Genomic DNA, 16,412 nt, shown 5'->3' on the forward strand with positions numbered 1-16,412 from the left:
TGAGCAGTAAGTTGGAAGGGAAGGAGGGATTCTCCATCAGCAATAATGAAGCAATAATGAACTGGGAATAATGAAGTCCCAGACGGGGCTGTCAGAGCGGGTGCCAGAGAGAGCTCAAGATGACTCGTACAGAAGAGGACTCAGACCCACAATTATTGGATGAGTCATCAGTGTCCCCATGGGAGTCACCCATGATAGCGTCATCAGCTGAGGCAGGGGAAGGGCGAGGATTCAGGTGCCAGAACCTTCCCCTGAGAGCGGGAGAGACCAGGACGCCAGTCATGTCAGAAATGAGAAAGGTGGTGTCAGTGACTAGCAAGAACCCTCAGAAAGTAGGGCTGCTTTTTTCTGTGAGAGAAACCGAGAGAGCCAGTGGGGGAGGGGCGGAGAGAAAGGGAGGAAAGAATCCCAAGCGGGCTCGGCACTCAGCAGGAGCTCACCCGAGGGGCTTAATTTCAAGACTATGAGACCACGACCTGAGCCAAAATCAAGAGTCGGACACTCAACCAACCGAGCCACCCAGGCACTACACTTGGATATTTTTAATTAGTAAATTATTACATTCCTTTTAAAAAATATTATAAATTATAAAGAAGGCCAGAGTTTCTTAGCACCCCAGCCACAGCCCCCAGTCCACCTGCCCTATCTCCAGAGGCAGGTTCTCACCTCCTTCGAAACCTTTTTCCTGTGCATGTACAGCACCCAGAGTATATAGTATTGTTTTTAGTGGATGGGTGTGCCCTTTAGAAGAAATAGTTTCATGCTCTATATACTTACTGTCCAATAATGCACTTTTTTTCACTCAATACTATGTCTTAGAAATCTCGGGGCGCCTGGGTGGCTCAGTCGGTTAAGTGGCCGACTTCAGCTCAGGTCATGATCTCGCGGTCCGTGAGTTCCAGCCCCGCGTCAGGCTCTGTGCTGACAGCTCAGAGCCTGGAGCCTGTTTCAGATTCTGTGTCTCCCTCTCTCTGACCCTCCCCCGTTCATGCTCTGTCTCTCTGTCTCAAAAATAAATAAACGTTAAAAAAAAATTTAGGGGCGCCTGGGTGGCGTAGTCGGTTAAGCGTCTGACTTCAGCCAGGTCACGATCTCGCACTCCGTGAGTTTGAGCCCCGCGTCAGGCTCTGGGCTGATGGCTCAGAGCCTGGAGCCTGTTTCCGATTCTGTGTCTCTCTCTCTCTCTGCCCCTCCCCCATTCATGCTCTGTCTCTCTCTGTCCCAAAAAAAATAAATTAAAAAAAAAAAAGTTGAAAGAAAAAAAAATTAAAGAAATCTAAGATACCATGTTTTAGAAAACAAGCAGACTCGGGGCGCCTGGGTGGCTCAGTCGGTTGAGCATCCGACTTCAGCCCGGGTCACGATCTTGCGGTCTGTGAGTTCGAGCCCCGTGTCAGGCTCTGGGCTGATGGCTCAGAGCCTGGAGCCTGCTTCCGATTCTGTGTCTCCCTCTCTCTCTGCCCCTCCCCCGTTCATGCTCTGTCTCTCTCTGTCTCAAGAATAAATAAACGTTAAAAAAAAAATTAAAAAAAAAAAAAGAAAACAAGCAGACTCATTTTGTTTTGCTGCACGGTATTGTATAATGTCTGTTTACTAAATTTATCGAGCCTTTCTCAAGTTGATGGATATTTCGGTGGTTTCTAGTTTGGGCCATTACCAGCAATATTGCTGCGTAAATCTGATTTTCTTGGTACACGTGATAAACATTACAGAGTGCCCCCAAAGCATCTGTACTCATGTATGTGTTACAGGTTGTGAATATGTTCTGCCGTGATAAACAGAAAACTCATTAAACAAATAACAGTTTGGGTTTTTTTCCCCTCATTTCTGAATTTAAGGAGTCACTGGGGTTGGTTTAACTGCTTAGTGACACCCCCTGAGACCCCAGCTTTCTGACGTTTCAGTCTGCTAACCTTAGCGTGTTGTATGAGAACCTCATCCTTGGTGCCTCATAATCACCATATGGCTGCTGCAGCTCTAGACATCACTTCTGCATTCAGCTGGGAAGGGGAAGAAAGAAGAGGCCCAGCCACATCTGCTCTTTCTAACCAGAAATGTAAAAGCTTTCCCAGAAACCCTCTCGGCAGATTTCCACTTAGGGATCACAGGTCAGAACTAGGTCCGTGACCACTCCGACTGCAAGGGTGACTGGGAAAGAGGGGAAGAGGTTTGTCCTGATTGGCTTAAGCTAATTCTTCACACCTGGCTGTATTTTGCTCTCACCTGGGGAGCTGCTAAAAAATGCCTGTATTCGGATGCCACTGCCAGATGTTTCAGGTAGCAGTGTGGGATGGGGCCCCTACTGGTGTTTTTCACAAGCTCCCTGGATGATTCTAAAAGTTGACCAGCGTTGAGAACCAGTGGCTTACCTTAATCATGACCCTTCACCTGGGACCGGGCAGGTGTATCAGTTAGGATGAGATTCAGGTGCAAGGAACAATGTACAACATAATCTCAGCCCAGATAAGGGAAGGGTTTATTTCCCACTCACATAGAAGTCCAGTGACAGTGGGTTCGGGGCTGGGTTGGCCCTCTGCGGTCAGAGGCTCTGACTCCATTATCTTGTTGCCCCTCCTTGGAAGGCCTCCATTCCCAAGTTCATTCAACACCTAGGACAGTTATTCCGGCAAGAAGGAGGAGAGCAGAGGCCCCCAGCCGATTAGTGACACTCCCCGAGGTGTCCACACACCATTTCTGCTCACAAGCTGTGTGACACAGAAACATGACAGTCTTTGTCTTCAAAGCTCTGACTTCCGTTTCAAGTCCTCCCCTAAAGATGAGAAATATATTCTCCAATTCGTTTCTTATCTGAGAGAAAGTTTATTGTTCTGATTTACTGAAACTTAAAATATTCCATCAAATTTTCCAAGAAAATCCACGTAGCAGAAATATTTGGGGGCGCCTGGCTGGCTCAGTCAGTAGAGCATGTGACTTGATCTCAGGGTTGTGAGTTCAAGCCCCATGTTGGGTGTAGAGATTACTTAAAAACAAAATATTTTTAAAAATATATTCAATACTGTCCGCTTCTTCAAGAGATCTCAAATAAGTTTTTATTTTTGAGAGAGAGAGAGAGAGAGAGAGGGAGAAATTATGTGTGTGGGGGGGAGGGGCAGAAGGAGAGAGAGAGAGAGAGAGAGAGAGAGAGAGAGAGAGAGAGAATTGTAAGTAGACTCCACACTAAGCATGCAGCCTGATGCAGGGCTCAATCCCATGACCCTGGGACCATGACCTGAGCTGAAATCAAGAGTCGGTCACTCAACCAACTGAGCCACCCAGGTGCCCCTCAAATAGATTTTAAAAGACCAAAGAATATTACACACACACTATGCTATGCCACTTAAAATCACTCTACCTCGTACACTTGGAGAATTCGAGTATAGAAAAATCTAGTGCTGAGGTTCTGTTGTAGCCTTCCTCCCAACATGTCTGCATAGGTATTTACGGTTAAGTGTGAATATCACTCTGAGGTTCCAAGTCACTTCATGAATCAATACCATTTCAATTTCAGGCCAAAGGGAGCATATTACACATGACTGTCTTCAGTGTGCGTGTGCCTGTGTGTGTGTGTGTGTGTGTGTGTGTGTGTAGGGGACAGGTATGTGCCAGGGTAAGGCTGCCTGAACCACACTGGTAATGAATGTTAGAAGTCTGCTGTTGTTGGTAATACAGAAACATACAGTCTTTAAGTTCAAAGTCTTCATGGGGATTTCCTCGTAATTTTATCTGTTTAAGTCTCATTCAGAAATTTAGCTTCCTGCTCCAAAGGCCAAACGCCTTGGCTACTTCATACCGAAGACCTTAGTGGGCCAGTCCACTCTGCCCAAGGGGGGTTTCGAGCAGGAGAGTGACACTGTTCCCATGAAGCACTCCTGCGGGCCTGTGTTCAGGAGCTGCAGGTTGATGCACTGGCTCGGGCTGTCCCCCCACAGTGGGGGCAGACCCTGCTTCCACCTGAAGCGTTTTTCCAGTGAGACTCTGTAAGTCGGTTTGGTTTCGCATTTCTGTTTCACCATGGAAGGCAGCCAGCCCTGTATTCATTACACCAAAAATCCTAGTAACAACACCTCAGTTTTAAAAGGTCCACCCTACTCTCGCCTTTGGATTTTCCAGAAGCAATACTCCACCTTGCTTGCTGGCATTTGTACACATGTTAAGATGAACATGCACAAGCAGGGCCCGGCGGGGATAAACCCTGGGTGGGTGTGATTTCCGGGTCAGACCCATTTAACTGTATTTTCCCCGGAGTAAGGACTTTATCTGATGTTGGAACTGGATATGGTTCCAAGGGAGCCTTGATGGTGGCAAGTATGAACTCCATGTGGCTTTTGATAACATTTTTCGGACACTTGCCTTCAGACTTTGCTTCATAGTAAGCTACTATTTCATCAGTTGCAACCAGATTGCACTTTTTGCCAATTTTCTGGATATGAGCCACTCCTTCATCCATGACTGACTGGTCAGGGGTGACGCCCAAAAGAACCAAAGCCTGGGCAGCCAAGTGTACAAACCGCGTCGTCCTGCCTGTTGTCTGATCAAAGGCGTACAGGAGACCAAGGTCCCCTTCATTTGGTTCATGCCTTCTCCAACAACGGTCCCCCTCTCCTGGAAGCACTCCGGCTCCTCCCCCCTCGGCTGCTTGATGGACACATCACAGCCTTGAAGGCTCCCTTCAGAGGCTTCCCTGAGGACCACAGGATCAGGATCTGCCCTGAGGCAAAACCCGTACGTGTATTTTGTCTGTGGGCAGCATAACTTTTCCAGCACTGAGTTCCTCAGTGATATACTTCTCCAAAGACTTGATCTCGTTAAGAGCTCTTGATCCTGGGGTGCCTGAGTGGTTCAGTCAGTTGAGCATCTGACTCTTGGTTCGGATCAAGTCATGCTGTCAGGGTCAGGTGGTGGGAACAGCCCCAAGTTGGGCTCCGTGCTGTGCATGGAGCCTGCATGGGACATTCTCTCTCTCTCTCTCTCTCTCTCTCTCCCTAGCTCTCTCTCTCTCCCTCTCTCTCTCTTCCCCCACCTTCTCTGTCCCTCTCCTGCTTGTGATCTATCTCTAAAGTAAATTGAATGAATGAATGAATGAATGAATGAATGAATAAATAAATAAATAAATAAATAAATAAATAGAGCTTCTGGATGCTGACAGAGAACCACAATTTTTTTCAAAAGATACTTTATCGGAATGGTTTTGGGGTTTCGAATCACTCGCCGACATTCAATCACAGACCATATCCCAGATACTGTGCCCTCCATTTTCTTGTCAGTCAACTTCTCTCGAACATGGGACAGCATGGGGTGGTGGATGCTGAGGGTGTCTGTGTCCTGGACAGAAACAGGGTCAGTCAGCATCTTTAGATTCCAGTACACCAGTTTAGGAAGAAAAGGTGTCTAGGGGCCATCAGTCCGTACAGAGAAATCAGGATACTAAACAAGGTCTCCAGGGGCATAACACGGTCCTCCTCCCCATTTCCACCCTTTAGCCTTCTGTGGTTCATCCTGACATAGCAATTGGTCAGGACATCCAGAAACTTGATCAGACAAAGCATTGCAATATAGAGTCTATAAGCTGCCATTTTGGTCTGAAAGAGCCCAACAAGCAACTAACTGCATGAAGGACGGGACCCGCCAGTGTGGGGTGTTGGCACTTTCTTTAACCGTGTTCTCATTGTAGAGGAAGTCCATTTCTTCCTCCTCCTGCAGCTTCAGGAAGTTCTGGATGAGGAAGCAATAGGTATTGTACCAAGGGAGGAGCATGTCCTTCAAGACATCATGCACCCCCTCCTCCTTAAAGCAAAGGTTTTCTGTTCTCACCACAGGGCAGTTAATCAGATACAATCTGAGGACCTAGGCACCACATTTATGGATGATTGAAAGTGGATCCAGATAATTCTTATTCCGTTTGCTCGCTTTTTGGCCTTCACTTGCCAGGATGAGCCCATGCACAATCACATTCCTAAAAGGTGGCTGTCCAAAGAGAGCAGTGGCCAGCACCACCAGAGTGTAAAACCATCCTCTGGTATGGTCAATGTCTTCAGCAAGGAAGTCTGTAGAAAATGTATCCTCAGACTCCCTCTTGTTTTCAAATGGATAATGAACTGGAGCATAGGGCATGCTGCCATTCTTAAACCAACAAACACTTCAGAGGCACGACACAACAGTTTTCACAGCAGGAAGGGATGGTCTCTCTGTGGAGATCAGAGATCTTAGCTCCCAATAGCGCTTCAAGTTCTGCCATTGATCCAACGCATGCTGCCTCCTTGAAGTCATCACTGACCCACAGTGGGATAGGGGCGCCCCAGTATCTGTTTCTGGAAATTGCCCAGTCACGTGAATCCTTTAGCCAATTTCCAAGTTGCTTTTCCCATACAAACTCTGGGACCCAGTAACACAGGTCATGGTTCCTCAGCAGCTGGTCCACCCTGGGCTCCACCCACAAGGACCAGCCAGGCACTACTTGGTACATGAGGGGAGTGTCTGACCCCCAGCAGAAAGGGTCGTGGTGAGTGAGGTTTCGGGCAACAAGAAGTCAGCCTTCTTCCTCCAGGGTCCTGATGATATTTTTATCAACCTCCTTCACATACTGTCCTGTGAAACCTGTCACTTCCACAGTAAAACAGCCTGAAGCATCCACAGGGCAAACAGGAGGAGAGTCTTTTTTGGTTCTTAATTTTTTTCAGTTTATGTATGTTCAGAGAGAGAAAGGGAAAGAGACAGCACGAGTGGGGGAAGGGCAGAGAGAGGGGGAGAGCGAGAATCCCAAGCAGGCTCCCTCCACAGGGTGAGCACCAAGCCCGATGCGGGACTCAAACTCATTAACCGTAAGATTATGACCTGTGCCAAAACCAAGAGTCAGACACTCAGCTGACCGAACGCCCCAGGAGGAGAGTCTTTATGAATGATGTTGAAGTCCATGCCGACCTGATAGTCATCAGCACCGAAGTAAGGAGCCTGGTGCACCCCTCCAGTGCCCTCCTCCTCCTGCATAGAGCCATCAGTAAACACAGTGAAAGCACCACCAACCTTACCCCGCACAAAATAGTCAAACAGGGGCCTGTACTTCTCGCCTTTGAGATAGGTACCAGGAAATCTTGCAAGGATCTCATGGTCACTCTCCAACTTATCAAGAGCTGATACTACGGCTTCCATTAAAATGAGCAATTTTCCCCCGAAAACATCTTTAATCTTCACGCACTGCATATCTGGATTAACGCACAGGACAAGGTTACCGGGTAATGTTCAGGAAGTGGTCGTCCAGACAACCAAGGATACGTGTTCATCTTCCTCCCAAAGGAAAGTTACAAAGGTGAAAGGATCTTGAACATCCTTGTATTTCTGGTGAGACTCAATGTTGGAGAAGGGCATGACTTTCACACCTCTATCCACAAGGCCTTTCTCATAGGGTTGTTTAAAGACCCACCAGACAGATTCCATGAATTATAGATACAGCGTTTTGTAGTCAGTGTCAAAGTCGATCCATCGGCCAAGTCTGATAACTCTGGACTTCCACTTAGTAGAATATCTCATCACAATTGCTTGGCACTGATTGTTATGCTCTACAATCCTCGTTTTGGCTACATCCCCTGGTCCTCTGATTCCCAATATTTTATCGATATCATATTCCACAGGTAAGCCATGACAATCCCATCCAAATCTTCTGTCAACAGGAAACCCACTCTGGTGAGGATATCTGGTAACCGTATCCTTAATTGTCCCTGCAAGTATATATCCATAGTGAGGCAGTCCAGTTGCAAAAGGAAGCCCATCGTGAAATGTAAATTTTGGCCTATGTTTGATTGGTTTAAGCATGCCTGAAAACAGTTAATTTCAGAACAGTACTGCAAGATTTTTCTCTTCTTCAGCAGGAAAATTCACGTTTCCTGCAACTTGCTGAACCATTTTGTTGCTGAAGGGCCCCCGGACCAGTGCACCCCAGAAAGAGCCGAGGTGATATATTCTCCAATATTTTTGCTAATGCTATTATGGTTTTGTGCGTTTATATGGTTAAGATCATTAATTTATCTGAAATGTAGTTTTGTAAAAGGCGAAAGATAAATGCCTAACCTTATTTTTTCCAAAAATATTAGCTCATTGCCCTAGCATCATTTATTATCTTTTCTTCCAGATAGGAAATCTGCCTTCATCAAACGCTACACTTGCACATATGGATTAGATCAAACCATGTGAGATTGTTGACATCTATCATCTCCCTCAGCTTTATTTTCCCAATGATCCCAGTCACTACTAGATGTCATATTACATATTTGTTTGTTTGTCTCTGTCTCTCACTTGAATGTAAGTTCAGTGAAGCCTGGAATTTTGTTATTTTTGTCAACTCCTGGCTCATAGGTATCTGCTAATCGAAATAACAAAATTTATCCTTGAACCTGTTAATATTCATGGATGAGCCTTTTAATGCTGGGCCATCCTTATATATGTTAGAAAAGCCAAGTTGGTTATGACATAGTGTTCTTTAAGCACACTGCTCCCCTCTACTTACGTCTTTTGTGTCTGTGATCCTAAAAGAGCTTGGATTTCTCTTGTCCTTGTTCCTTCTCCCACCATCCAGTCTGGGCATCAGGACTGAGAAGCAGGGCTTTTAAAAAAAGAGATAGGCATGGCCTGGAAGTGGACACGGGGTGGGAACTATTGGGAGAGCTCGGAGCGTCTCTGCACATTCTTTCTGGGTATGCCAAGAATGCAAGGTCCTAACTGTTCTTAGCCTGTGCCGTCCCTCAGGCTTGTGTTTGCAAAGCAACTCTGAGGAATGCAGTAATATCTCCCTCCAGGACGAACAGCAGGCTTGCCTATTTCCTGCTATAAAAGAGGTAGGTCCCCCAGGCTCAGTGTTCCTCAGCTGCGACACAAACCTGTTGCATGCACAGCGTCCCCTGAGGTCCTTCACATTGTCCCTGTGGGACTTGGCGGGGGGAGGGGGGCAGGGAGCCAATGTAAACGTTATGTTTATGCTACTTACTGTGCCGTGAGTAATAAAGTTCTTAGTCTCTGACCCAGGCGCCTCGTCTTGGCCAGCATCCATGAAACCATAAGAGGCCAATTAATCACTTACCAGCAGGATAAATTCAAATGCCAGACCCTGATGGTTTTGGCAGTGAAGATGGGATGCTGACAGAGACAGGGCTTTCTGGAAGAGGCAGGACCCTGTGGACGAGGCCAGGGGTTATGAAAAGATTCCCTGGCATATGTTAGTGAACCCTCTCCCCCACGTGGTGGGCAGCAGGGCAAGAGCTGCTCAAGGGAGCGTCTCACACTGGCCTACCTGTTAAGCAGTGAGAGGTAGGACTGTTAAATAAGTCACCAGAATGGTGCTTTGGTTCCCGCTCATTCTCCTCCATGCAGGAGGTGGAAGGGATTTGTTTTTTTAATGTTTATTTACTTTTGAGCAAGAGAGAGAGAGAGAGAGAGAGACTGAGAGTGTGAGCAGGGGAGGGGCAGAGAGCAAAGGGGACAGAGGATCCGAAGCAGGCTCCGCGCTGACAGCGGAGAGCCCAACATGGGACTCAAACTCACAAACTGTGAGATCATGACCTGAGCTGAATCAGCCGAAGCTTAACCGACTGAGCCACCCAGGCGCCCCGGGAGGTGCAAGGGATGTTTTGATAGTGGGGCAACAGTATCCATGTGGCTGCTACATCAAAAGACCCCAAAGGGCTGAAATAAACAGTGTCAGCCAGGATGTTTGAAATAGAACTTTAGGTGAACCAAAAGCAGTACAAGTTTATTTGGGTGAGCCCTGCAGGTCACCATTCAAACCCAAAGCCAACGAAAACCTTTGCTTACTGGCCCAGACCTCCTCTGTCCCTCTCTGAGCCCTGGTCCCTCTCTCCCCTCTGCTGCTTTGATGAGAAAGTATGCTTGCAACTTGCTAGAGGCGAGGGCCTCAAACGCTTGTAGCTCTCTAGACTCCAGCCATCCATGGCGCCACCTTACCATGTCCTATGGATAGACGCAGCAGGGGTAGCTGAAGGCACCAAGGAATGCAGTGCAGAACGGGGCGGGGGGGGGGGGGGGGGCGCAAAATGCCCCTGGGGTCGGGTGCTCCCAGGACTGACACTAGAGATACACGGCGCGGGGGGGGGGGGGGGGGGGGGGGGACAGTGGTATGCCAACTCTAAACCCGGAAGCCAAGAGAAAATAATATCCTGCCAGCTGCCAGCACTCTCTGCTCTCCCCCATCCCTCCTTCCACCCCTTCCCCAGCATTCCTTGCCACCCCACCCCCACCCCCCCCACCCCCGCCCCTTGGAATGGCAAGGTCTCCTGCAGCTGTTGCGACAGCTCCTGATTGGCGCACAATAAACTCCTTGGTCTGTTTTCCCATAAGGTAAAAAAAAAAAAAAAATTCTTTTTCAATTGCTGGGCTCTGAGCAACGTTTGCAGTAGGGAAGGGAAATGAAAGCGGCCCCGTAGCGGGGTCCTTTGTGCCAACTCAATGTACCGCGCGGGGGCTGCCACGGCTGAAAATATAATTGGTATCGGTGCTTGTACAGGCTTGTGCCGTGAGTGCCCCTAAGTGTCAGCGCATTTGCCCTTTCGGAGGCTACTGTTTGTCCCCAGGTGATTCCTGAGCACTCGGAATGGCCCAGAAGAAACTCTATAGGCTTCCAAGAGGAGAAAAGTTAACGGGAGGAATGGCCTCAACGGCCGCAATTACGCCAGAGGCCATCTTCCAGCACAACAGCGCCACCAGCCGGACGCAGTCCCAAAGTACATCGCTTTTTAAAAAAAGGAACCTAGTAACTTGTTACTGACCTATGCAGGTCCTGTCGCTCTCCAACCTGACATTTTGGAACAGGTCAACTTGGATTTGGTGGCTCTCAAGAGAAGGGGACAAAAATCCTTAACAGTCAAATGGAAATTCTTTATTCAAGAGCACAGCTGGCCTGGCCCTGACATTACCTGAATTGTACACGAAAGGGTGGTGGCGATCCCTCTGGGGAGAGCTCCATTCCTCACCTCATCACATGAAGCAAAGCTGCTACCTCAATGGGGCCCTCAATTCACAGAGTGTCCCCCAAGTGCCTGCCTGGTTCCCTGGTCGTTTAACTAAGCTGATACCCGATGATGTCCACATTCAACCTCGGCACTAACAATGCAGAATCAAAAGTATGGGGGCACCTGGGTGGTTCAGTCGGTTAAGCGTCCGACTTCAGCTCAGGTCATGATCTCGTGGTTCATGGGTTCAAGCCCCACTTCGGACTCTGTGCTGACAGCTCAGAGCCTGGAGCCTGCTTCAGACTCTGTGTCCCCCTCTCTCTCTGCCCTTCCCGTGTTCGTGCTATGTCTCTCTGTCTCTCTCAAAAACAAATAAACATTTAAAAAAAATCAGAAGTATGCATGGTCATTCTGCTCAATGTGCAGAACTCAAGGCAGTGCTGATAGCCCCGGCTAATACTTCCCGTGATGAGGCCAGGTACATTTTTTACTGCCTTTTGTGTTGTTGTCAATGGGCTGGCTGTCTTGTCTGCAAGTCCGGCCGATCGAAGACGTTTTTCTTGGGAGCTGCAAACTGTGGAAACAAATTTATCTGCCAATCAGACAGCCTGGGTCATTCAGAGAGATGCCCACAGTCAGGACCCTTCTCTGGTATGACCAAGCGGAATCAGCCTGTTGATCCAGCCTTCAGTGGCCATACCACTGCCTGGATCCATCGTTGCACCAAACATGGTGACACATCCACCGCTGTGGACAGAGCGCAAAGTAAAGACTTGTATCTTTCTGATGAAGAAGCCTCCTTTGGGATGGCTACATACCAGCTTTGGGATGCCTCCCCAAAGTTGGACTGTCTGTCTTACAGTAAAGAGGCTGCACTGCGTGGGGCATCGCTCCTGCCTGCTCTTGGATGATTGACCACCTCAGACCTTTGACCCCCCTCTCTGGACTCTCACTGGTGCCTCACTGCGGTGGGCAGATTTTCAGGTTCTAGTCTGAGCAGGAGACTGGCCACACCACTGTGGCCCTTGTAACTAAGCCATGCCAACTTTTTGGCCTTTCACACCACCCACAGTCTGACAAGGCTGCCTCTTTGTTGCAAAAGCCACCCAGCCCTGGGTGTTCGTCAAGGTATTTGCTGGCCACGCCATCTGGCCTCCTCAAAAATAAACTCAGCTTCTGACTGCCTACCTCATCTCCTTTTGGTCCACACACTGCAGTGAGACAGTGTGGTCACTGCACGCAGTTGTCCCCAGACAGGAATCCTCCTTTGGCCATTTCTTAGGTAACGATCGGGACAAGAGGGGTGGATTCTATAGACCTTTTCTGGGGATTTGAGATTCTGACTAATCCTGGGCATAGACAGTGCTTCGTTTTTTTCCTCCAACAATAACCCCAGGCCAGTCTAGCCGCTACAGCCTCCAGTTGTCAGCCTGGCAAAGGGGGCCTAGGGGATTCAAACTTCATTCTGATTTAGCCACCTGGATTCTCCTGATGGATTGTACACGATCCCAGGTCACAAAGGTAATGACCACTCGGTTGAGTACACTGCTTGCCCAGTGCCCCTACGCTGGCCCACAGAAGCCAAGGCGGGAGATATAATAGGTCTCTGTACCTTTCGTCGCACTCACCCCTGGCCCCTCCAGATAAAAGGTCAGGGTGTGAATAGGGAAAGACTGGAGAAGAGGTGAAGGTATAGCTATTGGCATGGGGCATACTCCTCCCATAGCCACGGAGGCCTGGTGGCACCCAGATGCCAGTGGGAGCAGGGAGGGAGGGATGATTAACATTCTCTTTGTCCCCCAAATCCTGGCAAAACCATCACCTGGTTGATAGGAGTTAAGCTTCAGCCAGAAACCTGACCCACCTGGCTTTGTCATCCTGTCCGCCTGCCATGGAAACAGGAAACATGTAGGCAGGGATGGTCCCAGACTATGCGGCTGTGCCCTTTGTCACCAATGGCAGCTCCTGAATGCGGAAGCCCCCCCCCCCCCCCACCGCCCTGTACTTGTACAAACACACCATCCAGCCCACCCCTGTTGCACTTTGACTGGTACAAGTGCACAGAATTTCCCTGTCACCCGAGTGGTCTTGCTTCATATGTGGCAGATGAGGCTGTACCTCCTTGGTGACACGGCCCATGTGGCTCAAGCAAAGCAGTGTAATGATGGCACAAATCAGAATTCACCGCCAATCTTGAATTGGAGTGGCATGTGAGTCTTCAAGGCATATGTTTGTATGTGGGCCATGGAATCTCTCCGTCAGAGATGGGATTGCTTTTTGGCCCATCCACTGCCTCTTATAATTATTGGCAGTGAGAGCAGAAATCAGCAGATTAGTCCAAAACCCACTTGTGAGAATTTTAATGGATAATGGCCCGGGTTTAGACTCTATCCTAACTGTCTGGAGTCAGACCTACTGATTCCCTTGGGACTGATTCACTGGTGACCGGATCTGGGACCCTCGGTGGCAAGTTTGAAGCTAATACTTTTAGGGTGGCCTCATCTTGATGCTTGAAGTTCTATAGATAGTAGCCTTAATTAGATTCTGTATGAGACAGATGGAGCAGATTTGGTCCCAGTCTCTGTTGATCAAACTAATCAGAGTGGCGGATGGAGTGGCATATTCATGTGAACATTCGAGTCAGCCAATCGTGCACAGGGTCGATGGTTGGGAGAGGCAAACCACATCGGCCCTGGGCACCGCTGTACATTTTTTACTGGGCATGTCAAGAATATAAGGCCCCGACCACTCCATCTGGGCTATTTCTTAGGGTTGGGTGTGTCCGGTAACCTTGAGGAATGAAGCCCTATCTCTAAGACAAAGAGCTTGCTTACTGCCTTCTGCAAAAGAGGCAGCTTCCCCGTTCTCATGTTCCCCAGACGCAACAGCCCCCAGAGGGCTCCTCCATGTGCCCCTGTGGGACTTGGAGGGCGAGGGAACTGATGCAAACGTGATGCTTTTGAACTTGCTGTGCTGTGAGCAATAAAGTTCTCTGTCTCTGCTCCAGGAGTCGTGCGTCTTCTGACAGCATCCGTTAACAGGTTGACATTAGCGTCCGGTAACAGGTTGACTTACCAGCTTGAAAGTAGGGCAAGATCAAATTCCAAATACTCACATGTAGTGAGGTGAAAGGGAATAAATGGTCACTGCTAGAAAGGGCCTTGGGAGAAAGGCTGACCTTGGGTGTTATCTCAGTCTGCTCAGGCTGCCGTGACAAAATACCATGGACTAGGGGCTTAAATAGCAGACATTTCTTTTCTTACGTGCTGGAGGCTGGGAAGTCCAAGATGAAGGTGCCAGCCAATTCATTTCCTGGTGAGGACTCTCTTCCCGGCTTGCAGATGGCTGGCTACTCACTGTCATCACATGGTAGGGAAAGAGCTCTCCCTTCCTCTTCCCACAAGGCCACCAACCCTATCAGATTAGGGCCCCATCCTTAGGTCATGTAACCTTTATCACCTCCTCACAGGCCTATCTCCAAATACAATCACATTGGGGTTAAGGCCTCAACATATGAATTTCAGACATCAATATTCAGTTCATAACCAGTGTCACTCAGGTTTCAGTTAAGACTATAGATGAGATGGGGCGCCTGGGTGGCTCAGTCGGTTAAGCTCAGGTCATGATCTCGCGGTCCGTGAGTTCGAGCCCCGCGTCGGGCTCTGTGCTGACAGCTCGGAGCCTGGAGCCTGTTTCAGATTCTGTGTCTCCCTCTCTCTGACCCTCCCCCGTTCATGCTCTGTCTCTCTCTGTTCAAAAACAAATAAACGTTAAAAAAAAAAGACTATAGATGAGAGAAACCTTTCAAGAAATATCGAGAATATGAGGAAGTTGGCTAACTATGGAGAAGGGACTCTGAGTGGTGTGGCCAATGTTTTGGGAGGATGAGTCGGGGCCAAGGAGAAACAGAGCACTGGGGGGACTGAGTATATGGCCAGGAGGGCCAACGTGTGGAATCCACAGTTTCATAGGTGAGTGACAAAGATAGGCATAAGAAGCATTAAAACAAAACAAAAACCTTTTATTGAGGTAAAGTTATTAAAAGTCAGCACTAGGAAAACTACCCAGAAATGGGAAAACTCTTACCCATGACACATGGATAAAATCCCACAGATATAACAATGAGTAAAAGCCAGATACAAGAAAACCACACAGTGCATGATGCCATTTAGATGAACTCCAAAGATGGAGAAAATTTGTTTACAGTGCTGGAAGTCAGGATGGGAATGCAAGCTGGTGCGGCCACTCTGGAAAACAGTATGGAGGTTCCTCAAAAAACTAAAAATAGAACTACCCTACCACCCAGCGATTGCACTAGTAGGCACTTATCCACGGGATACAGGTGTGCTGTTTTGAAGGGACACATGCACCCCCATGTTTATAGCAGCACTATCCACAATAGCCAAGGTATGGAGAGCCCAAATGTCCCTCGATGGATGAATGGATAAAGAAGATGTGGTATATATATACAATGGAGTATTACTCGGCAATCAAAAAGAATGAAATCTTGCCATTTGCAACTACGTGGATGGAACTAGAGGGTGTTAGGCTAAGTGAAATTAGTCAGAGAAAGACAAATATCATATGACTTCACTCATATGAGGACTTTAAGACACAGAACAGGTGAACATAAGGAAAGGGAAACAAAAATAATATAAAAAACAGGGAGGGGGACAAAACAGAAGAGATTCATAAATCTGGAGAACAAACAGGGTTACTGGAGGGGTTGTGGGAGGGGGGATGGGCTACATGGGTAAGGGGCACTAAGGAATCTATTCCTGAAATCATTGTTGCACTACATGCTACCTAATTTGGATGTAAATTAAAAAAAATAAAATTAATAAAAAAAAATAGAAGTCAGGAGAGGGGCATGCATTGATGGGGTGGAGGTTCCAGAGAGGCTGCTGGGATGTGGAAAAGGGCTTGTATCTTAATCTGAACAGGGGTTATATGGGTATATATGTGCAAAAAAAATTATCGAGTGTATGTGTAAAATTACTGTTATACTATAATTTTTTTAAAAATCAATCTTTTTTGAAAACCTAAAAAAAAAAAAAAAAGGTGGGCATTGAGCCGAATTGATCACCCACATACCTTTCACCTAATCTGAAGTGACGTCGCCAGTAAAAACTGCCCACACGCAGCCTGACCCAGAACATGGAGTCCCCTTGTCCGCCATTCTTGTTCAAGGGGAAGCTTGTATCACTGGGGCCCGCACCGGGGCGCTTTACTTCTGCTTGCCTGGGCTCTGGAGAACTTCTTGTGTATGTCTTTTCCCAACACGTTCAGGAACATTAGTAGTTTGAAACTAGCCATGGTGGAAACATACCTCATGAAAACTGGCAAACGTGGGGCGCCTGGGTGGCTCAGTCAGTTAAGCGTCCAGCTTTGGCTCAAGTCATGATCTCATGGTCCATGAGTTCGAGCCCTGCATTGGGCTCTGTGCTGACAGCTCAGAGC

General features: G+C 48.0%; 1 pseudogene; it reads right to left on the bottom strand.

The window, feature by feature from the left end:
• Positions 1–3,640: 3,640 nt before the first annotated feature.
• LOC122496481 lies at positions 3,641–9,434 on the bottom strand (annotated as a pseudogene).
• Between the last annotated feature and the right edge of the window lie 6,978 nt (positions 9,435–16,412).

Source organism: Prionailurus bengalensis, chromosome A3, assembly GCF_016509475.1.
Source record: "Prionailurus bengalensis isolate Pbe53 chromosome A3, Fcat_Pben_1.1_paternal_pri, whole genome shotgun sequence".
NCBI classification, from domain to species: Eukaryota; Metazoa; Chordata; class Mammalia; order Carnivora; family Felidae; genus Prionailurus; species Prionailurus bengalensis.